Source organism: Suricata suricatta, chromosome 2 (assembly GCF_006229205.1).
Source record: "Suricata suricatta isolate VVHF042 chromosome 2, meerkat_22Aug2017_6uvM2_HiC, whole genome shotgun sequence".
NCBI lineage: Eukaryota > Metazoa > Chordata > Mammalia > Carnivora > Herpestidae > Suricata > Suricata suricatta.
Genome location: NC_043701.1, coordinates 25,345,167 through 25,370,014, shown reverse-complemented (window position 1 = coordinate 25,370,014; position 24,848 = coordinate 25,345,167). Strand labels below are relative to the sequence as shown.

At 34.5% G+C, this 24,848-nt stretch overlaps 1 long non-coding RNA gene across 1 annotated transcript in view; it reads left to right on the top strand.

Moving 5' to 3' along the window:
- Positions 1-24,094, top strand: part of LOC115305375 — a 43,108-nt gene extending 19,014 nt beyond the window's left edge. Inside the window, exon 2 of the long non-coding RNA XR_003914755.1 lies at positions 24,003-24,094. This is a non-coding gene — a long non-coding RNA (uncharacterized LOC115305375). The remainder of the gene's footprint in view (positions 1-24,002) is intronic.
- The last annotated feature ends 754 nt before the right edge of the window (positions 24,095-24,848 follow it).

The following is a 24,848-nucleotide window of genomic DNA, read 5'->3' as shown; positions in this document are numbered from 1 at the left end:
GTATAAACTACCAAAACTGAAACAGGAAGAAATAGAAAATTTGACCATATCCAGTAAAGAAATTGAATCAGTAATCAAAAATCTCCTAACAGACAAGTCTATGGCCAGATGGCTTTCTAGAGGAATTCTAGCAAATGTTTACAGAAGAATTAACACCCATTCTGTTGAAGCTGTTCCAAAAAATAGAAATGGAAGGAAAACATCCAAATTCATACTTTGAAGCCAGCATACTTTGATTCAAAAACCAATGATCCTACTGAACAGGAGAAATACAGACCAATTTCCCTGATGAACATGGATGCAAAACTTCTCAACAAGATACTAGTAAATTTGATCCAATAACACAGTAAAAGAATTATTCACCACAATCAGGTGGGACTTATTCCTGGGATCCAGGGCTGGTTCAATATCCACAAACCAATTAATGTGATATATTTTATTACTAAAAGAAAGGATAAGAACCACATGATCCTCTCAATAGAGCTGAAAAAGCAATTGACAAAGCATCCTTTCTTGATAAAAATTCTCAAGAAAGTAGGGATAGAAGGATCATATCGGAAGATCATAAAGGCCACATATGAAAGACCCACAGCTAATTTAATACTCAGTAGGGAAAAACTGAGAGCTTTCCCCCTAAGGTCAGCAACATGACAGGGATGTCTACTCTCCCCACTGTTAATTCAACATAGTGTTGGAAGTCGTAGCCTAAGCAGTCAGACAACAACACAAAGAAATAAAAGGTATCCAGATTAGCAAGAAGGAAGTCAAACTCTCACCCTTCACAGACAACATGATACTCTATATAGAAGTCCCAAAAGACCACTAAAAAACTGTTGGAGTGTTACATGAATTCAACAAAGTAACCGGATATAAAATCAGTGCATAGAAATCTGTTGCATTTCTATTCACCAGTAATAAAGCAACAGAAAGAGAAATCAAGGAATTGACCCCATTTACAATTGCACCAGAAACCATAAAATAACTAGGAATAAACCTAACCAAAGAGGTGAGAAAGCTATGCTCTGAAAACTATGGAAAACTTATGAAAGAAATTGAAGAAGATTCACACACAGAAAAGGATAAATATTCCATGCTCATGAGTTGGAAGGACAATTATTGTTAGAATGTCAATACTACCCAAAGAAATCTACATATTCAATGCAATCCCTGTCAAAATAACACCAGCTTTCTTCATAGCGCTAGAAGAAACAGTGCTAAAATTTGTATGGAACCAGAAAAAAACCCAAATAGCCAAAAGATTGGAGGCTTCACAACACCAGACTTCAAGCTGTATTACAAAGCTTTAATCATCAGGACAGTATGGTATTGGCCCAAGAACAGACACATAGACTAATGGAACAGAATAGAAAATCCAGAAATGGACCCACAAATGTATGGTCAACTAATCTTTGTCAAAGTGTAAAAGAATATCCAATAGAAAAAAAGAGAGTCTCTTCGCAAATGGTGTTGGGAAAACTGGACAGAGACCTGTAGAAGAATGAACCTGGATCATTTTCTTATACCATATACAAAAATAAACTCAATATGGATGAAAGACTTAAATATAAGATAGGATGTCATCAAAATCCTAGAGGAGACAACCTATTTGACTTGTCCACAGCAGCTTCTTACTTGACATGTCTCCAGAAGGAAGGAAAACAAATGCAAACGTGAACTATTGAGACCTCATTAGGATAAAAAGCTACTGCATAGCAAAGGAAAAAATCAGCAAAACTGGAAGACGGCTGACAGAATGGGAGAAGATATTTGCAAATGACATATCAGGTAAAGGGTTAGTATCCCAAATCTATAAAGAACTTATCAAAATTAATACCCAAAGAACAAATAATCCTGTGAAGAAATGAGCAGAAGATATGAACAGACACTTTTCCAAAGAAGATATCCAGATGGTTAACAGACACATGAACGTGATCATCAGTGAAGTACAAATTAAAACCAGGATAAGATACCACTTCACACTTGTCAGGACTGCTTATATTAACAACTCAGGCAACGACAGATGTTGGCGAGGATGCAGAGAAAGAGGAACCCTTTTGCCCTGCTGTTGGGAATGCAACCCAGTACAGCCACTTTGGAAAACACTACGGAGGTTTCTCAAAAAATTAAAAATAGAATTGCCCTACAACCCAGCAATTGCACTGCTAGGTGTTTATCCAAAGAATACAAGAGTGCTGGTCACAGGGCACATGCACCTCAATGTTTATAGCAGCACTATCAACAATTGCCAAAGTGTGGAAGAGCCCAAATGTCCATCAACTAATGAATGGATAAAGAAGGTGTGGTATGTATATATATAATGGAATATTACTTGACAATAAAAAAGAATGAATTCTTGTCATTTGCAACAATGTGGATGGAACTAGAATGTATTATGCTAAACAAAATAGAGAAAGATCATTATGTGATTTCACTCATATGTGAAATTCAAGAAACCAAACATATTAACATAGGGGAAAGGAAGCAAAAATAAGATAAAAACAGAGGGAGACAAACCATAAGGGACTCTCCAATACAGAGAATAAACTGAGTGTTGCTGGTGGGGTGTTGGGTGGGGGGAAGGGCTAAAGTGGTGAGAGGCATTAAAGAGGGAACTTGTTGGGATGACTCCCGGGTTTTATATGTAAGTGATGAATTGCTGAAGTCTATTCCTGGAGTAATAACACTATATGTTAACTAACTTGGATTTAAAGTAAATAATAATAATAATAATAATAATAATAATAATAATAATAAAAGAAATATCCAAACTTAAAGAATAAAAAGTAAAACAAACAACCTTGGATTGTGTGCATAATTCATTCCAGAAACATGCTTGTAATTCAAAGCACTTGTTATATCAAAGCAAATTTCAAGAACTCCAACTCAGTTGTGATCATGTGACATCCGTGTCAGGTACTACTCAGATTGCTAGACATTGCTTGTTTAAAGAATCAAAATCAATCAGAAATGTTTACTCGTCTTGTGGAACACTCACAAGTTACTCGCAATCCAAAGTAAATTATTAGAATGAAATCAGAGATAAGTAAAGTCTGGATTATCATGTTCATTAATTAGAAAATTTAAGTTGGGGGCTTCTGGGTGGCTCAATAGATTGATGGTCTGACACTTTATTTTGGCTTAAGTCATGATCTCACAGATCATAAGATCAAGCCCCATACCCAGCTCTGCACTGACAGCATGGAGCCTGCTTAGGATTCTCTCTCTTTCTCCCTTTCTCTACCCCTTCCCTCCACCACTCTCTCAAAATAAATAAACTTATAAAACACAGAAAGGAAATTTTCGTCTAGAAGAACACATACACAAATACTAACACTCTGGAATTTTCATATAATATTTTAGTTCATTCATGTTTTTAACAAATACCTAAAAATGCAAACTAGATATTAAGATTATAGCTACTCAAGTAGTAAACAAATCATGGGAAGGCACTGTATTGATTTTATATTGCCACAAAAAAGTTCCACTATGAACCACAAAATCTGTCACATTAATTCATTTGGTTTATGAGTTTGTGGATTAGCATTGGTCAGCTGGACATGGCTAGATGTCTATGATTCAAGGGATGGATCTGGGTGGGCTTTCTCTAGAGGAAGTTTGGCCACATGTGTCCTCTGCATGTGTTGTGTGTGTGTTCATTCTGTGGTTGTAGCTGAGGAGCAGAAATTATCCAGAGAAGGTCTTATTATAAACATGTCAGAATTGTGAGGGTCAGAGCCCAATTGCACACACATTTTATTACTGATAACATTCCATTGGCCACTGCAAGTCACATGATGGAACTCAAAGACAAGGTATGGGGAAGCATATACCACCCACTTAGTGGGAGGGGCATCAAAATCACATTAAAAATATAGATAAAGGGTTGATTAAAGAATTGAGGCAATCTAGGCAATCTACTTTAAGCAATTGACCATGCAATATTACCTATGTAATTGTAACACCAACCACTGTTTGGCAGCATGACTCCAGTATCTGTGTAGCCAAACATAAATTTAAGTGTTTTTAGGAATAAGAATTTATTAGCCAATGAATAAGGGCACTAGTTGTGCTTAAAAGAAAAAAATAACAGACTGCGAGAACCATGGAAAATTGCTTGCAGAGTACTTTTTTATAGTTTTTAATTTTTTTAAGTTTATTTATTTACTTTGAGAGACAGAGAGTGCAAGAGGTGGGGGGACAGAGAGAGAAGGGAGGAGATGGAGAATGCCAAACAGGTTCTGTGCTGTCAGTGTAGTGCCCAATGAGGGGCTCAAATCCACGAATGCTGAGATCATGATCTGAGTTGAAATCCAGAGTTGGATCCTAGCTGACTGAGCCACCTGCACTCTCCTTACAATTATATTTAAAACTAACTGTTTAATATTTGGCAGTGTACATTTCAATTTATCCATTTCCTTTCCAGCTATCCTTGATGATTCAGTCTCTCTTTTAAGCTATCACATGATTTTACTTCAAAACCAGATAATAACATAATTGTCTTCACAATTGTATTCTTCTTTTAGGTATAATTTATTTTTTTCATCCTACCTATTTCTAGCACCACTGATAAAACCAACACAAATATTAAATATTTACCAAGATCATAAAATAATCAAAACAATCAAAGTGGCATATGGCCATTAAAGGAATGCCAAACATCTCAGTAATCTTTCCTTAGGGCTTTTGAAACAGACTAAATATCCAATAGGTCTTGGGCTGCCTGCCCTTCCTCCCTCCCTCCCTTCCTTCCTTCCTTCCTTCCATAATCCTGCCTGAAGGCTGGAGAATGGATTAAGTGAGGTCCATGGCTAGAAGGTTCATGATAATACAGTGATGGATGAGAAATGATAGTTTACAACTTTTTCTTTCAGTTACCAAAAAAAAAAAAAAATAATAACTGGAAGTCAGTATCTAGCATGGCTGCCAAGCCAGTAAAAGCAGCAGGCAAAACATTAACAAAAACAGATGACAAATTCCCTGTGGAAATGCACTTGCTTGGCAGCTACTATAGGTAATGTTGATGAACAGGTGAAGTGGGAATAGGAGTCTGCAGGAAGGATGCACGTGAGTGGATTCCTTACTTACCTTCATCTGATAGGTGTCTCTTCAATCATAATATAGTTTAAACATAAATTATATCATATAAATCAATCATAAAATAATAGCAAACTACTGTGATTTAGAGAAAACTTGTCTCAAAATAAAACATTTAGTTGTTTGTTTTTACTTAGAAGAAGGTTTAAAAAATTTGTTCGCCTCTCCTTTCCTCTAAACTATGTCATTTCCGTCTTTACCACATTCTGTTAAATGTCATTGACTGATGGTAAAAGAACATGATATGTTAAATTGAAAACAAGCTTTGTCATTAGGAATGAAGAGAGTTAAAATAGACAATTACTGCATAGACAAATTAAATACTTCTGACCCCATTACTTTAAAAACTAGGAATTTTAAATTAATACATTTTAGTTTTGGTTAAGGGTTAGGTATATTAATTGTTCTTTCAGAAATAAAGTAAACATCCTACAAAAATGTTATGACAATTGTCATTTATATATCAAGGACATTCAAAATTTAAGTGAATTTGACTTTAGGCAGATTATTGTGCTGCAGTTCCTTTCATAGAAGTCACTAATAGTATGTATCTCAGACTTTTGTGGTGAGAAGTAAAGGAGATCATATGAAAACCACTGGTATGAAGTATGTACTTAGTATTTTTAAATGCTATTATTAGTACAATTATTATTTTATATATTATTACATACTGTATAAGTATTGTGTCCCTTTTTTAGATTCTGAATTTTATAATTATAGTAATCAAATTTCATAATGGATTAATCAACACTGGATAGTAGCTACTTCTATGGAACACATCTAAATCAGAAGATAAGATTAATGATTATGCCTTTTCAGGAAATGTTACATGTGCTGCTTGCTCTGACAAATTTCACTTAAAGCTATGGAACATACAGACACATTTTGGCTATTTTGTATATTTTTACAATTTATTTTAATCTTTATCTGCTTAGTATTTCTCACTTCTCTACCATTTGTAAGTACATAAAGGAAGTCACAGAGTTGGAGGAGCTTTATATTTCTTGGAAAATTTGGGTCTTTGAGATTCAGAGACTGAGGAAATAGCAAAGTGGGAAGATATTAAATGTATAGAAAATATGCATGTAAATACAATAAGAAAAAAAGTTTAGAAATTAATCAGCAAGAATGTGTGCAGTGCTCATATATGTCTGTACTAGTGACTTGTTGCTGCTGTAACACATTACCACAAACTTGTGGCATAAAACAATGCATGGGTATTATCTTACGGTTATGTAGATCAGAAGTCCACGATGGATCATCAGGACTGTATTCTTTGTGGAAGTTCTAGGGGAGAATCTGTTTCCTGAGCTTTCCCAGCTTTGAGAGGCTCTTTACATTTCTTGGCTCATGATCCCTTTGTCCATTTTCAAAGCTGGCACCATAGCATCTTCTCCATGTCTGGTGTTTGCTTCCATCCTTATATTTTCTTTCTCTGACTCTGATTCTCCTGCCTTCTTCTTACAATAACTGTTGTGATTACATTGGACCTCTACAGATCAGCCAGGATTATCTTCCTATCTCAAAATCCTTAATTTGACTATATCTACAAAGTTCCTTTAACATGTAAGGTGATTCATTCACAGGTTCTGGGATTTAAGATATGGGCATCTTTGGGAGTATTATTCATGTTATCACAGTGTTACATGCTTTATGGGCCACCATGGAAATCAAAAACTTAAGAATATTTAAAATGTTCTCATTATTCAAGCTCAGACTTAGCAAGCACAGTCTGGAGAATAAACTCTGAGTAAAGCCCAGTTTCTACTAAGAGATAAAAAAAGGGAAGGGATGAAGGGAAATAAAGAAATATAAAAATCTCTGCTGTGCATTAATAGTAGCAAGACAAATTGAGAAAAACTGTAATATGTGGAGAATGTTTGAGAATTTGAGCAATCTTCTGAGAACCTGCTGTAGATATTTAGTTTAGAGAATGTGGGCAATATTAGAGAACTTGCTATGGTATATCCACTTGTACTGTTAACTGTGTCATTTTTTTCTTGCATAAAATGTAAATATGACTAAAATCTAGTGCCTTTATTTTTTAGACATCTTGCCATTCCCCAAATGAGCAATTGAAAATCGAGAGTGCATTAGTTAATGCTTCAACTCCTTGTGTCATACCATCATCCCAATGTATCATATCAGGATAGAATGTGAAAACGATGGACTAGGAACACACACACACACACACACACACACACACACACACACACACAACTAGCCACAGATCTTCACGTGCAAAAAGAAATGCATAGCTAAAATGAAGTTTTATGAAGGAGCCGTTATTGAACATAATGGCTTATATTGCCAATCTAAAAGTAAATTTCCAGTGTAAGTATGGCAATACAATTCTGTTTTCTGAAATTGATATTTTCAAGCGAATGGTATTCACTAAGAGGTTTTAAATGGTGAAGTCAATCCAGTGTCATATGGAGATTAAAAGGGAGCCAAATACTCTGCTCTGATAGAATATTATGACAAAAGAAATGACTTTGTTGATGAGAATAAGTTGTTTTCTTTTCTAGAAAAATAACTGAAAATTAGCATCAGTTATGTGCCAAACTGTATTAGAACAAAATTAAACACAACTCAGGAAATTCTAATCATGTAAAAGCAAAATATTGTACCCCCTGATGAGTAAATGCTCCACATCTTTGAGGGAAAAAAAGAGAAAATAGTAATGTTTGTACACTCAGTGTCCTTTTTATATTCTAGGTATTTCCTAAGTTCTTCAGATAATATTATCTCATGTAGTCCCCATAATAAACCTATAAGGTAAGTATATCACTATCCCCATTTTGCATTTGAAAAAAATAAAGTCAGTAGAGGATAAGTAACTTGCTCAAAGTCGTGTAAGTGGTTGAACTTAGGCTGCTTCCAGGATCCATGCACTTACTTACCATTCTGTGTAGTCTATCTAGTATAGTACACATCTGCATGGATGAAAAACAGTAGGAAAGTTTTTATTGTTCACTTATTAGTATTGTCATTATATTCAATAGTGCTTACTTTGCAATCAAAGTTAAGAATATATGAAGATATAAAAATTACCTAATGTCAATGTTGCCTTTATCAATGTTATCTGAGTAGGGAAGCTAGAGTGAATTTTCTAGTCAGAGACATTCAGCATATTGACTTATGTATCATGAATTTCTCTTTTCTATTCCTGCTTTTCCAATCTTGGATTCTGTCAAGTCAGTTGTGGAATTTAGTGAACCATGAACTAAATTTCCATAAATATTCTAGCTGGAAGACAGGTAAAATAAAGATGTCTATAAAAGTGAATGCATATGAACATACTCATTTTAAAACCTCTCTCTGTAACTATGCTTCTTTTTGGGTGTAAACCATATCTTAGTTATCAGGCTATCATAGTATAGTATTTTCATCCGTTGTTGCTAACAGTATACCACATAATAATAACCACTGTGGTAGGAATAAAAATAATAGTTCTGAGGTGTACCTAGATACGGGCTTCTAATTTGTTTTTTTGTTTGTTTTTGTTTTTTATCATGAACCATATTCTATTCTCCTCTCTTCTCTTCAGTGGTGAAAGGAAATACAATTCCTATTCTAATCCTCTTAGCAGAAGCCTCCCTCTCTACACACATCTGAGACATATGTACTGAAATGATTTAACAATCTTGGATTACCCATGATGAAAAAAAAAACACTTTCTTTGGAAAAAAAATCATTCTTAATGTGAGTTTATTTACACTGTGGATTGGAAAGGGTTATTCCAAGATGTGACACATATGCTTTGCAACCAGTTTACAATTTGGAAAAAAAAATGCTGTATTTATAACATATTTTCAGGTACCATTAAGAGGGAACCATCAACTTTAAAGATTGAAATTACTTCTTTAAATATTTAGCATACATTCTGATATCCTGTGAATGATGCCCCATATAACATGTAAGATTTTGTGTAACCATTAGAGTAAGTAGATATAAAATATTTCACTTTCCTCTAAAACCCTGAATATATTTATTCAAAGCTCTATCACATCCTGTTGACTTGAGGAAGTAAATTAAAGTGTTTACTAATGCCATTAATGAAAATGAGGTCGTGATAAATGGAGACGCTTATGACATGGATCATTGTGCTAATGATCAATATCCATAGGTTTTTAAAAGTTACAGCTCTTACGGAAGAAAATTAGCTAATGCCGATTACAATTTATCAAGGTGCCATTGTTAGCTAGTGTGCTGTAAATGCATTAATGATAGCTTACAGCAGGTTTGAATGTAAAAAGGTCCAAATAGCCAGTTTTGCAAATGGTATGCTAAATTGGAATTTAAAGTTGTATGCAATAACTGAGACATGTGAAATAGGAGTTTGAGATGAATATTTATATGTTTCTTTTTTTCATTAGTCAGCTGACACCAGTTTTTTCAGAATGATTTTGTCAGATGAAATCAGTACTGTAAGTTTGGGCGTTATCCAGAGATAAATATACACTAATAATTAGGATTAGACATTTATAAAGAAGAAACCTGATATTAAATATGTTTTCATATGGAATTCCTTAGAAATCAAGATTTTTAAGTCATTGTTTTATGAGATAAGGCATAAAAATCTATAAAGATCTTGAAATATATCCAGAAGTCCACTTAAAAATGTTGTAATAAATAAGCCTTTTAATATTCTTTAATATTCTTGAAAGTGGATTAAAAAATCTAAGTTCAATTGTAGTTCAATTATAGTTCAGACAATTGGATTTATTGATGGGTATACTCCTGTGTTTCTTGGTGGGTTCTCAATGTTTCCATAATATACACAACCAATTCCCTAGGTTAAAGTGAGTCTATTTTAATACTCAAGTAGTTTCTGTTTTCCAGTTATATCCCGAGTTCCTATCAAGACTGCTTTCAGAAATAGTCCCAGATAACTGTACTCATGCTATGCTTCCTTTCTTTTAACATTTTGAAGTCTTTTTTTAATTTTATATATTTATTCATCATGATAACTGTACTCCTTAATCTCCATCTACTATTTCACCCATCCTTCCACCGATCTCTTCTCTTGTAACCATCAGTTTGTCTTATATAGTTAAGAGTCTGTTTCTTGGTTTGTTTATCTCTTTTTTCCTCCTTTGCTTTTCTTGTTTTTTTAAATTCCACATATGAGTGAAATTATATGGTATTTCTCTTTCTCTGACTGACTTATTTCACTCAGTTTTATATTCTCTAGTTCTATCAATGTTGTTATAAATGGCAAGACTTCATTCTTTTTCAGGCTGAATAATATCTATTGTTTATATGTATCACATCTTTATTGATATACCTGTCAGTGGACACTTGGGCTGCTTCCATAGGTTGGCTATTGTAAATAATGCTGCAATAAACATAGGGGTGCATATATCCCTTCAAATTAGTATTTTTGAATTTTAGAAGGTAAACACCCAATAGTGTGATTCCTGGATCATAAGTGAGTTCTATTTCTAATTTTTAAAGGAATGTCCACACGGTTTTGCACACTGGCTGTACCAGTTTGCAATTGTACCTACAGTGCAAGAGGTTTTTTCCCCCACAATGTCGCCAACACTTGTTGATTTTAGCCATTCTGACAGGTGTGAGGTGATAGGTCATTGTAGTTTTGATTTGCTGATGATAACTGATGTTCATGTGTCTGTTGGCCATCTGTATGTCTTTGGGAAATGTCTAATTATGTATTCTGCCCATTTTTAAATTGGGTTATTCCGTTTTTGGATGTTGAATTGTATCAATCGTTTATATACTTTGAATACTAGCCCTTTGTTAGATATGTCATTTGCAAAAATCTTCCCCATTCCATAGGTTGCCTTCTAGTTTTTTTGGTTGTTTCCTTCACTGTACAGCAACTTTTTATTTTGATGTAGTTCCAAGAGCTTATTTTTGAATTTATTTTCCTTACCTCGGTAGACATGTCTAGAAAAATATTGCTATGGCTGATGTCAGAGAAATTACTGTTTCTCTTCTAGGATTTTTGTGGTTTCAAATTTCAAATTTAAGTCTTGAATACATTTTGAGTTTATTTTTGTGTGTGGTGTAAGAAAGTGGTCCAGTTTCATTCTTTTGAATGTAGGTGTTCAGTTTTCCCAACACCATCTGTTGAAGATATGTCTTTTTCCCATTGCATATTCATTCCTTCTTTGCTGAATACTAATTGTTCGTATAACTGTAGGTTTATTTCTGGATTTTCTATTCTATTCCATTGTTATGTGTCTATTTTTATGCAAGTACCATGCTATTTTTATACTGCCACTTTCTAATGTGACTTGAAATCTAGAATCGTGATACCTACAGTTTTGTTTTTCTTTTTCAAGATTGCTTTGTCTATTCAAGGTCTCATGCTGGGATTCCTGTGTTGGGTTGCTCACAATGCATAAAAAACACAATGATGATCTCCTTATAATTAAAAAAAAGACATGAGCATCTGTCATGTTCTTCCATAGTACTTATTCCTGCTGTGTTTTTAACCATTCTTCCATCTACACATGTTATCATGAAAACTATGACAGGTTAACAGAGAAAGATAGGAAGCCTTGTTTATAACAGGTATGCCTGATATGCTAGTATCAGGCAGAAGAAAAATACTGCTGCACTTCAGATCCATTCAGAATGTGATTCTGAAGAAAGGAAAATCTTTTAATGGGCAAGACTTCAGGCAGTATACCTGGTTGTGGAAAAGAAATATGTTGATAGACATATGCTGATTAATTGGCAGAGATTTGACATGTTTATCAGAACTTAAGAAAAACAAGACTGGTAGAAAACCAGTGAAAGGGACTTGCTTAAATATTCCCTGATGGCTTTTCTTCATAATCCTGTGCTTGTGGTGGCAGAGGCTGAGACATACCTATGCTCACTGAAAGTAATGAGAAGCTAGTCAACAGAAAGTTATGAAGATGATTGATAGAATACACTTGTCTAGGGAAAAAATATATGGCTATCCAACAAGAGTACACCTAATCTTATACTATACGAAGATATCAGTGATGGGATTTCAGGAGCCTGAGGGGAGGTACTTCAATAAAGTTATCACTATCTCTTTCCCAGTTTCCTTTCCTAAGATAGTTTTCACATTTGGAACTGACTAAATGAAGAGGAAGCCTTATGTCCAGGAAAAAAGGAATGTGTAATACCTCAGTAATTATAAATGGTAAGGATTTCTTAACTTTTCCCCAAAGATACCTGTGGCCATTAAACTTGGGCAACTGTACACTGGGGAAAGAGAAGTATCCAGACATTTCATGGACTTTTAAATAGAGTCCAAGTTGAAACCCAGAGAACCAAAGTGTCATCATGGCTATCTATTACAATGGGAGCTTTCAAGTTTCAGCTAATAGATGGAATTCTGGCCTATGTTAAATTTATAAAGTGTCTAGAAGATATATAGACCCATGTAGTAGTATTTATGCAGTCCCAGAATGTATATTTGTGATTGATACTGTTAGTACCTAAATTGTGGGGATGAGCTATCATGATTGGGAAGGCCAAGGGGGGACCTCTAAAACTACCCCTCTTACCCATCCAAAGTAATAAATCAAAAGGAATACTGTTGGGAGGAGCATTGCAGATCTGCCATTCCAGATGCAATATCTTGGTTAGAGCAGTTTGACGTGGCGTTTGGCAAATGGATTGAGGAATGCATTCTTTTCTACTCTGATCAGAAAAGGCAGTCAGAAACTGCTCATATTCTGGAAAACCATATTGCCTTAATATTTTACACTAGGTATTGACTTCCATACCCTCTGTTATAGTATATTTCAAAAAGATCTAGTTCAGAGGTCAGCAAACTATGGCCTGCCACTTCTTTTTGTAGCATATGTGTGTGAAGAGCAGTCTTTACATTTTCAAATGTACTGTACATTTTTAAAAATGCTGTCAGCTTTTAAGTGAGATCAGTTGCTCATTTTCCCCTGTTTGCCTGCAAAGTCTAAAATATTTACTCTCTGGCTCTATACAGAGAATGCTGGCCAACCCCTGATCTAAACTATCTTATCTGCAGAGTAGTAGTGCATCAGTGACATCAAAGATATGCTAATTGAATCAGATGAATAAGATGTTATATTTTACACAAAAGTAACATTAAAAAGTATACAGAAAGTACCCATTATGAAACTCTATGTAGGGCAAAGTTAACTAAGTTAATATTTTTTCATCTTGGTTTCAAAGTTTTATTTACTGAAGAGGTAGATGCTAACTTTTCTAATAACCCCAGGTCTGGTTACTAAAAAAGGCTGCAAAAACTTGTATCTTTGGAAGCTTCTGAAAGAAATCACGGAGAAACATATTCTAGAAAAATGATGTATTCCTGTTTAGAAGTTTTAATAAAGTGAGTTTTTTTGTTCTTATCCTAATTTTAAGATTTTTAACCCATTTTTGTCTTTTACACTTTTTCCACAATCATTTACATTTTAGTTTCCATATCTTTTGTGAAAACTTGATTCTTTAACTGTGTTATTTTGCTCAGTTTAGGGGCACTATAATTGATACAACCAACTTCTTTACTTTTCATTTTAGCCTAAGCATATGCAAGCCATTTTATTTTCTTCTTTTTTTAAAAATATTTATTATTTATTTAATTTGAGAGAGCGTGAGAGACAGTGAGAGAGAATCCCAAGCAGGATCCATGCTCTCAGTGCAGAGCCTGATGTAGGGATTGATCTCAGGAACAGTGAAATCATGACTGAGCCAAAATCCAGAGTTGGCTGCTTAACTGACTGAGCCACCAGGGCCACCCCCTTTCTTAAGTATTTTTCATTATTATCTTCCCATTTTCTTAAATTTTTCCTGACCTTATTATTATTTTTGCAACTTGTGAGATAGAGGAGGGTTTGGCAAAATGTTTTGCAATTATTTGATTGTAAATTAATTGCTAATGAATACATCCATATATATGTATACACACATACCTGTATAACATTTATTAGTTATCTTAGTTGAGCCTTTAATTTTTTTTCCTTTGGTAAGCCTTGCTAATACATACATATGTACATAGACATATATAAAGGTACATGTATATACACACATATAATATGTTATTATTTTTTCTTAGTTCTCTCTGGATCATGAAGAAAAGAACATCCCCTGTTTTAATTAATATGCTTCAAGATATTTCAAATTATATTCTCCTTGCCAGATTGCTTTGCTTCCCAATTATATCTCCCTAACTCTTAGTTTCAGACGATTTTTTAAAAATTTTATTTAAATCCAAGTTATTTAACATAAAGTGTAATAATGGTTTCAGGAGTAGAACCCAGTGATTTATCACTTATATATAGCACCCAGTGCTCATCCCAAAAAGTGCCCTCCTTAATGCCCATCACCCAATGAACTTACTCCCCCAGCCAACACCCCTCTAGCAACCCTCAGTTTGTTCTCTGTATTTAAGAGTCTCTTATGGCTTGCCTGCCTCTCTGCTTTTGTCTTATGTTTGCTTCCCTTCCCATATGTTCATCTGTTTTGTTTCTTAAATTCCACATATGACTGAAATCATATGATGTTTGTCTTTCTTTGACTTATTTCACTTAGTATAACACACTCTTGTTCTGTCTTGTTGCAAATGGAAAGATTTCATTCTTTTCATTGTTGAGTAATAGTCCATTGTATGTATCTGTGTGTGTGTGTGTGTGTGTGTGTGTGTGTGTGTGTACACCTCATCTTCTGTATCCATTCATCAGTGAAGGGACATTTAACTTTTCCATAATTTGGCTATTGTTGATACCAGTGATATAAACAGTGGGGTACATGTGCCTCTTCAAATAAGAATTTTTGTGTTCTTTGGATAAATATTTAGTGGTGCAGTGGCTGAGTTGTAGGGTAGCTCTATTTTTAATTTTTTGAGGAAACTCCATACTGTTTTCCAGAATGGCTCCACCAGTTTTCATTCCCACCAGCAGTGCAAAAGTGTTCCTCTTTCTCCACATCCTCGCCAACATCTGTTGTTGTCTGAGTTGTTAATTTTAGCCTCAGATGATTCTTAATTGCCCTAAATAATACTTCAGATTTACTGGTAATGTTTTGATTTGCATAAATTCTGTCACTGGAGTCAATTTAATAAATTTAAAAGGAATAATAAATTTGCAGCTGGAAAGCAAATTTACTAAAGACAGCACAAAGTAAAATATTGGAGTCAGTAAACAAGTCTGGCTTTAAATGAGGGATTAATATAATGAAAATCATATTTTATTTTCAAAATAAATAAAGTCTTTCAGAGAAAACCTAACAGCAAAGAATCAGTATAAGGCAAGTTTCACAATTATCCATTGTCAGAGCAAAAAGGAAACCTCAGATAGAAACACATAATTAAGGAATGCAAAGTTATGGATCACTATCATAAAATAAACAAAGAAATATGGGAAATAAATATTTGCTGTAAGTTTGGTTTCTTATGTCTTAATTTTTTTACTTGATGCTACCAATAAATAGGAATTTTAAAAAATTGTTAGTGCAACAGGTGTCCTTGCTGAAAAAAAAATTATAGAGACTGTCAGTACAGTTGTAAGACATCAACAATTTCTTCCAATGGTTCTCACTTTTTTTATATTGGCCACTTTTTTAAAAGCATCATTTGTAAAACACAGAAAAAATTTGAAAAATGGAGAATTTATGTGACTTGCTTTAGTGGGAAATCTGAAAAAAAAAAAACCTGTTTTAGCTTATCCACCATAACTTTTTCAGTAGTAGTATGAAGAAACTAGGGGGAAGAAAAGGGGGGGACTTCAACCTATAGTAATTTTTAAAAGTTGGCAAATTCTTTCTTGGAAATTTAAGAGTATAAAACTGGGCAGAAGAGTTGAAAACAGCCTCATTGTGTTCTCTGGAAATGATCAAATGAATAAGTTGAGAGGGCATGTGTTGTTACAGAAACTGCCAGCAGTTTGAGGAAGAGTACCGAAGTCTAATCTGTTTTTTCCTGGTACTGCTTCAGTCAGCTCCACCCAACCGATGCAATAGGAATGCTACCAGGGTGGACTGGCCATGAGAATCAGCAATCATGTTGATAAGTGGAGTAGATTCTATTTGGAGCAATAAGTGGAAACTTACATTAGTGACATTACCAGTAAAAATTTCCAGCTTTTAAGAAAAGAGATGACGCTCATATATCTCTAACCATAAGCTGCAGTCACAGTTGGGGCAAGTGGCAGACCTGCCAGAAGTTTAATGAGGAATGCTTAAAACTGAGAGGTACATACATAAGCCATCCAAGCCTGCCTGATATAGAAAACTACACAAATGTGCAAGGAGAACTGTCAAATCCTGGTATATAGTTAAAGCCAAGACAGATTGGAAAACTGGCTGATGTTTAAATGAACTCTCCAGTAGACACATAGGGCTTGAGGGTTTTGAGCACATTATCTGCCCAAAGCATTAGCTGACCACTAAACTATAAAATAGAATAATGTAAAATAAATGGCTGATACTAAGAAAAAAAAGACAATAGAGATTGACCTTGAGTAAGCTCAATTGGATTAAACAGACAATGACATCAAAGCAATTGTAAATATGTTTAAAGTACTGAATGATACTATGCTTGAAAAATTAAAGACAACTATGTTTCTTACAGCTTAGCAAATAGGGAAACTCAAAGGAGAGTTAGAAATAAAAAATGGAACCTCTAGAAATTGAGAAGTACAATTTTGGAGTTAAAATGAAAATCTGCTAAATGGATTTAGTGTTAGACTTGAGAAAACAGAAAAAAATAATGAATGAGTAGGAAGATATAGATTAGAAGTTCTTTGGTTTAAAGAACAAAGAGTAAAACAATTGAAGAAAAATAGGCGGAGTTGGGTAGAAACACTAGCTCATTAATTTTTAGAATAAATCTGAGGGCCATTCTCCACATTCTCATAGAGTTCCCAAGAAGGATTGAGATTCTTGATAATTATTTATTGGCTTCCTTTTCTTCCCTGCCTCACTTATCCAGTCATTCTGGTGTTCTTAAGTTCATTCCCCAGATAAACTAATTGTCCTCAATACTTGTATTTATACGTTTTTAAAGGATCTCAAACCTACATAATAGTGTATAAAATGATCTATATTTATACTTAAATTGTTTGCCCACTTATTTATTACCTTACTTGTCCACCAGAATATCAACTTCATGAAAGATCTATTTCTCTAAATTCATTGCTTTCTTCTAAGCAATTTGAAAAATCCTTGCCATTATATAGTAAATGTTTTACTAAATTCTTATTGAATCAGTGAATGAACACATAGTTTATTGTATCCTTCTTGTACTTTCTCTTATTATTTTTTTTCCTTTAGGTTTTCCTTTTTCTTTTTTAAAATGGGGAAAGGTGGCATTCATAGGAAGCTGATAAATGGCCTATGTTAAAGCAAAGGCCTATGTTAAAGTTCCCTGGCCTTTGTTTCCTTTAGCTTTAGATGACTTCTTTTAGGTACCACCCCCTCCAAATCTTCTATTGCAGAGTTAGAGGATTCTTTTATTTTAAAGAATAATTAAGCCCCGATAAGGTTTTTCAACTCTAACCTGAAAATCACAGCTTGGTGGAGCTACAAAGGAAAATTTTTCCTCCAAAGGCAACACAGCACTTATGAAAAATATTGTTTTATCTCTAAATACTGATCGTCTATATGTGATAAAAGCTGTGTGATTAAAATTCATGGTCTCTTCTGTAAAAGGCAAAACTATGGGGATGGCAAACAGAACATGTTACCTGGGCTGAGAGTAGGGGGGAGAGTGTACTACAAAGGAACAACATGAGGGAATTTTTTGTATCTTTATGGGTAGCAACAGATAACAAGACTGTGTACTTGTCAAAATTCATAGAACTGTCCATCAAAATAAGTGAATTTTAATCAATTTACATTAAAAAAAATCATGGTCTGTAATATTTTTGACACCCTCACTGTTGGCAAAGTCTCCTAGTCAGTGTGAAAAAAAAAAACAAAACCCAAATGGTGAAAATTATTAACTAAGCTCAACCCAGTGAAATTCCTCAGGTTCAGACAAAAGCCAAAAGCCTTGTTACATAGTCAAAGGCATTTTGATTATCTTCTGCATATAGTGCCATCATTAACATGGATATTTTAAATTGGACTGAATGCATTCTCCCTTAATTTATTTTGATGTTCTGCCTTTCACTATTGCGAACCATAGTTAGAACCACTAATAACTCCCTCGCTTCTAACAACTGTATTCAGCTTTATCTCAGCTTCATTTCTCTTTTAAGATTAACTGTTTTTCCTAATTATAATTCCAGGAGATTAGATGATCAGAGACATTCTGAAGCCAGCCTTGAGTGATTTATGTCTGTCTCTGTCTCTATCTGCATCACTTTCAATCTCTCTTTCTTGGATTTATAAAGACCAAACAACCACAGAATTCATAAAAGCAAAACTCAGAGCAAGTCACTTAAAAAAAAAGAAAAGGAAAAAAGAAACATTGTTAAACTAAGATCTGCTTATAAGCACCTTACAGTTTTTAAGTGGAATTATAATAGATCCCAAAGGGACATACTGGTATTTAGCTGTCAAGGCCAATAAGGACTGCAGTTTTGGTGAGACTGTCACACATGCTATGACTTCTAATAAGAGACATCATAAAGGCATAAATCTTTAGATATGAAGCCTTTTTCCTTTTTAGTCCTATGATAATTTTTTTTATTTCATAGTTATAAGATTTCCATAAGCTAGAGTTCTCTAACCACGGATATAAAATACTTGGGACAACTACTGCTGAACAGTGTTTCAGGCAAAGATGCTGCACGTTCTGATTTACTTAGATCCTTTCCTGAGAAAACTTTCTCAACTATTTTTAAATTAATTGTGATTCAGTTATCTATTGCTATATAAAAACTGTCTTACAATTTAGCAGTCCACTATATCTCTCAATTTAGTCTTTTTGATTAAAACAACAAATGCATTTTAGGCATTACTACTTTTACGTGTATTATTTAAGTGTATTCTCTTTCTGCTGAGATTATTATTTTTTGCTAATCTACCTTAAATGCTATTTTATGTCATGTAGTTGGTGTGGAAAGTTCACTAATGGCCGTGAGAGATAAGTACTATCATTTCTATTTCACAGTTGAAGTAACTGAGGACTAGAGGTGTTAACATCTCCAGATGGGCATACATAGAGGTCTTGCTCTTTTCCAAGCCCATGCTTTACAAAATAATGTAACAATATACTGCCACATCATAAGTGAGAATATGGTTTTCACAAGTTGATCAATCCTCAGTCTTCAACTTCAGAGTCAAGATCACTGTAAATACAAACCTTAATGTTAATATTGATGCCTTCCTTTAATTATGCATGCTACTTTGTAATACTCAAAAATAGGTACCCATTACATAAAATAGGTGCTGGTATCAGAAAAGTAAATTTCATATGAGCATAAATTTTTCCAAGTATGGTGGCTAAGAGGAACATTTTTTTTGTGAGAGAATCATAAAAACTAGACAGAGTATTAGGAGAGACAGATAGAAGTCACAGAGAAGATATAAGAATGAGTTGAAATGAAAAGAACCAAACGGAAAGCCAAATCAAGAGCCAAAGGCCTAAGAACACTGGAACAAAGGGATTTTTGAAAGAGATCTAGATATTAAGATAGTTTGTGGAATTCCTAAAAATGCAGGTATTTAAGCCAGAGATTGAATAACAGCAAGGAAGCAAGATGACCTAGAGACTTCTATGAAAATTGAAATTACTTTGGAGATGAAGTATCTTTCTTTATTATTATTAGGACATCCCCTTTCATAGAAAAAGACAGGGACATTACCACTAAAGTCTTAGTTGCTTACTATCTTTTATTTGTGTGTTCTGTATTAAGAATCATCCACTGCTTCAAGAATGGATACTGACAGAGAAATATTAAGGAATTCTAAAAGGACTGAAAAACTGTTTGGTTGACACAACCCTAAAAGACTCTTAGGAGAAGCTTGGATAGTCTTAAACCCTATGGTACTTTTCAGGAAAGGACAGTAATGATTCCTCATTGTTGTTCTTTTGAAGCTGATTTTGGCAGTAAATACTGTTTTTTATGGGCCAAGAGTCTAACGCAGTAATGGTGTTCCTTTATCCTGTATGGAATCTGCTGGCCAACTAGTTTATAAGCTCTCAATAGAAAATAAATGACCCAGAAAAGCTATTCCTACTATTGAAAATCAATGACATATGTTTATAATAGATGACTGCATAGACCACAAATGAGTAATGTACTCAGTAAATATTGGTTGCTGTGATATGGTCATAGGAAACTTATGCAGATCGTCCAGGATGTGGATTATACTTTACTAACAAAGCAGATAGGACTGACCTAAGACTTTACTTTCCTACATTTTATGAAATGAAAGAAAGTGAGTCAGTGTTATTCATATTCCTTATTTGAGAGTGGTGGTATTGTTTCTATTTTCTTTAGATGGTATGTTCCAGTTTTGTTAAACCGTCCTTTAACATATATGTAAAACACATGTTAGAAAATTGGCTGTCGTTATATTTTAAATTCACAAACTTGACTGAAAGGGCAATAGAGAGGGTGCATATATTTTGGTGGCCACTTCTTTGGAAAGTGAAAGAAGTACAAAACCATTTTCTCATCTTTAGTCAGATGTTTGTGATTTTAGAAGCATAGTGCTGAAGCATTTATAATCTGAGATTGTGGCCTTCACATTTTCATTGCATATATCAATATATATTGCATATAACTATAATAGATAGATATAGCTCTATAATCGATATAGCTGTATTTCACAGCTGGCATATATCCTATATTTGTCAAGGATTGAAACCAAAGCCCTAAGGTGACGTCAGGAAAAAATCTTGAGAAATGTGGGAAAACTAATTTCTGCTGGTTTTCTGATGATGGCGTCCTCAGCAGTGCTGCCATGGAATAGGAGATTGAAATCCAGGAAAGGTCTTCGGGAGCCTCAAGTAGGAATCAATTGCACCCTGTGTCTCAGGAAAGCGGTCAGGGCTCCCACTTCACTGAGCAAAGGTTAACCCATTTCCACTTCCTCTGGGTGGTTCCTAAAATAGACTTCGGGTCACAAGACATTCTCAGGTGTCCTTCTGAATTTACTTCTACCACCTGGACTGATAATTCTTCTTTCTCAAAAGACAGAGTTCCCCTGGCTAGCCAAGAACAAGCAGCATTGTGTGCCAGATCACAAAGTGACAGTGTTCTTCCCACCACTCTGCCCTCTACCTTCTTCATAAAATCAGACCAGCACTTTTATGTTAGAGTAAAAATGTCTTTTTAACCCATGGGAGTATTTAAGCAGTAGGCAGGTGCATTAGTGAATATATAAAACTGCCAGGTGTAAAATCTTAGGAGTGGTAAGTCCTGTTGCAGACTGTGAAGTGTATGTAAATCTTGTGTTTTTTAGTTAATGTGCTACTTTTGTTGTTTTTGTTCTTGAGTTGTTGTTTATTAGGAAAGTAAAAAAAAAAATGAACTTAAAACAGGCTGTTATTGCACATGGGTCAAGAATTAGAAACCCATCTCTAATTGATTGCAAAAGCTTTCATTATGTGTCAGGAACAAACTGTATCCAGATGAGTAATTACTTCATGAAGTATCATCAAGTAGATATTCTGTGGAAGATTATATCTATGATTCTAAACTAAGTTTTCAGAATAAATCTTGAAAAAATTATATATATAAACAATAAATATATTGTTTCATCTGATAACCTATGCTTCTTCATGAGTTCAAGCTGTAGTACAATAATGATTTTTTGCATTTATCTGTCCCTGTGAAATAATCCTTTTATTTTCCATTGAGGTTTATTTCTGGAGGAATTTTTAAGTATTTTACTTCAGTTCCCATCTTCTATTTTCATGGCTCTAGTGGCATCCTTACCCTGTTCAGATTGTTTATACAGTGCTTTAAGCGTCAAGTCTTCTCAGTTGAACAAGATGAATCATTCCACTCTTTCATTTTAGAGGGGTTCATACCTCCACTTCCTACTGTAGAAAAGGAATAACCATAGCATTTACCCTGCAGGATTAAGTTATATTATTAAAAGAGAGCCTGCATAACATTCTTACAGAAGTGTCTGACACATACATAGTTTGAGTCCAGACTCATGGTTATCATCATTATCATTATCTCAGAGTCTATTCCCACACAAAACCCATCTAGACAGTTTGGGAGGGGTTGTGTTATGCTACTTTGAAATACTGACAGCCTGGTTGTTAATTCTTTAAAAACTTTGCTAACTTTTTCCAGGCCTACTAACTTGCATTTATCAACCCTGAATTGGAAATTCTGAGAAAGGGCCATTAGTTATACATCTGTCAGTGGTGTGTGATGCCTTTCATTTCTCTAGTACATCCAAGTGGATCTAAAAAGCAGTGCCATCCCTAAAGAAATCAAAACTAAGAAGTCAACCTTGAAAAGGATATAAAGAAACATAAACTGTCTTCTTTATTCAGAGAAAGCCAATAAAAGTGCCTGGTCATTTTAGAATTAGGTAAATACTTTAAAATCTAAAGAGCCGTTTGATATTAACCCCATGAGGGGAGTGTGTGTGTGTGTGTGTGTGTATGTAGATGTATTAAGGTGAAAGATGGGGGGAGGCTAGAACTTAGAGGTAAGCCCAAGCAGAGGGGGCTTTTGCTGATGTGTTCTTACCATCCTGGAGGAGACAGGCCATCTTGCCATGCCTCCTGCCTTGCTTCCTTTTATGCTTAAAGCATAGCATAATGGGCAGCTAGTGATTTTCTTGATACACTCTGTTGCTAGGAATCATTCAATCTCTGGGGATAAATTCACTCATATGCTTTCTATTTTTGTTAAATCTGTTAAGATTTTTTTTCTTGGGGAAAAAAACTGCCTGCAGCAGAGCTGTATTTCACAGCTGGCATATTGATTTTAGTGTGAAGTTCCTAAGGATACCTACTCTATAAATGCTTGTTGTGTTCTATTATAAAATAATGCCACGGGCTACAGACATCTCTCTCTCTTCCTACCTCTCTCATTCTTCCTTGTGGGATTCTCTTTGCCATTTTCCAACTCATACTCAATTCTGTTAGCTCAGTCAATAGGAGGAAGGTTGGACGATGCCATCCCCCAAGCCCCAGTGTCAGATGTGCGAAGGTACAGTAGCGTGAGCGGGACGCATCAAGCAGAAGTGCAGGACTCTGTTGCTTCTGGGTGCTGGTAGGCGGTCTGGGAAGGAAAACAAAAACACACTAACAGTATTGACATAAAAATCATTTTTAATTTACACTCATTAAGTTTTCCTTTCGTCATTTCTCTAGCTACAGCTACAATGTCATTCAGCCTTCAACAATGGAAATGAAAGCCAATTTGTTTGCCTAACACATCCAGGACTACAAATGGTCCTTAAAGCCAACGTCATTGCAACACAATTAAGTGGCATAATTCTTCTATTGTGTATTAGTTTTTCTGTTGTCCTCAGGTCATATATATTTCAAACTTCTGCTTAGTTTATTATATAGCATGTTTTATATCTTGAGGGCTGGTCATAAAATTAATTGATTATGTAGGTATTGTCAATCTGTTGTCAAAGGATAAGTAACTTTTTTAACTAATAGATACTGCCTTCTCCTGGAAATGTGGAGCATATCAAACTGTAAAACATAGCTAAACAATTGTGTTTACCATGAGTAAGGGCAGTGTTATATGTGTATATACATACACATATATATGTGTATACATATATATACGATCTTTTGATAGTTTAATAGTATTTATTTACTGTTTCAATAAGAAGCTGAGACTGTTGAACAGATAAATAGAAAAGGATGTTTTTGACATACCTGGATATTGCAGGAGATTAGAGAGAGAGAGATGGGTATAAAAGGAACATGTCACCTAAGCATCTTTCATGTGATAGTGACCAGGTTAGACATATTACATTCAGTGTTTACATTTCATTATTTATGATCTTGTCTTCAATATATCATTCTCTTTGTATTATAGATATGCTAACTGTGACACAGAAAGATTAAAAGCAGCCCAGAAACTTCAGTGCGATCAGATATGCAATAAAATGGCATTGGTGAGCAGATCAAGCAAGACTACAGGCTCCAGGACTAATTGAGGGTCATATAAACTAAATAATGAATCTAAAGGTAGATCTCAGGCCATCTGTCCCATGGTCCAATTATTTCTTTATGCTTACATATCGTATCCTAATCTGCACTGCTTTTTAGCATATCTGCCAACAAGAGATTTACAATAAACTTAGTATTGAGATAGATATAGATGTATGAAATAATTTGAGTAAAATATATAGTATAATAAAGTGCTATCAGTGTAGCAGAGATAAAGCATTAGACTGTTACAAGTTTCTGTATTGGCTACAAATGCTTTTGGTTTAGTTTTATTAGTGGGAGGAGTAGTTTAATAGTTTATATAAGAGCAATTTATCTAATGGCTATTCATAATTGGGCATTTGTTGTAACATATATATGTTGGATATCAAGTGGTAGAGTTCACACACACATACCTTGCATAAATGTTTTGCAGTGATGTGTCACGTCTGTATTGAGACACACTAAGGTGTGGATGAAGTGTGGTAAAATACAGCAGTGGCCTAGAACCTGCAGAATTGCCTCACAAGATTGTATAAGGGATTAAGTGACTTATTAACTGAAAGAATACATATAAGACATTTTATAAACTATGATATGTGACACAAACCAGCGATACTACTTCATTTCTTCTATAGAATTTATATGTCAAGTGAGCTTTACAATTCTAGGCTTCAAGCTGTATTACAAAGCTATGATCATCAAATAGTATGGTACTGGCACAAAAACAGAC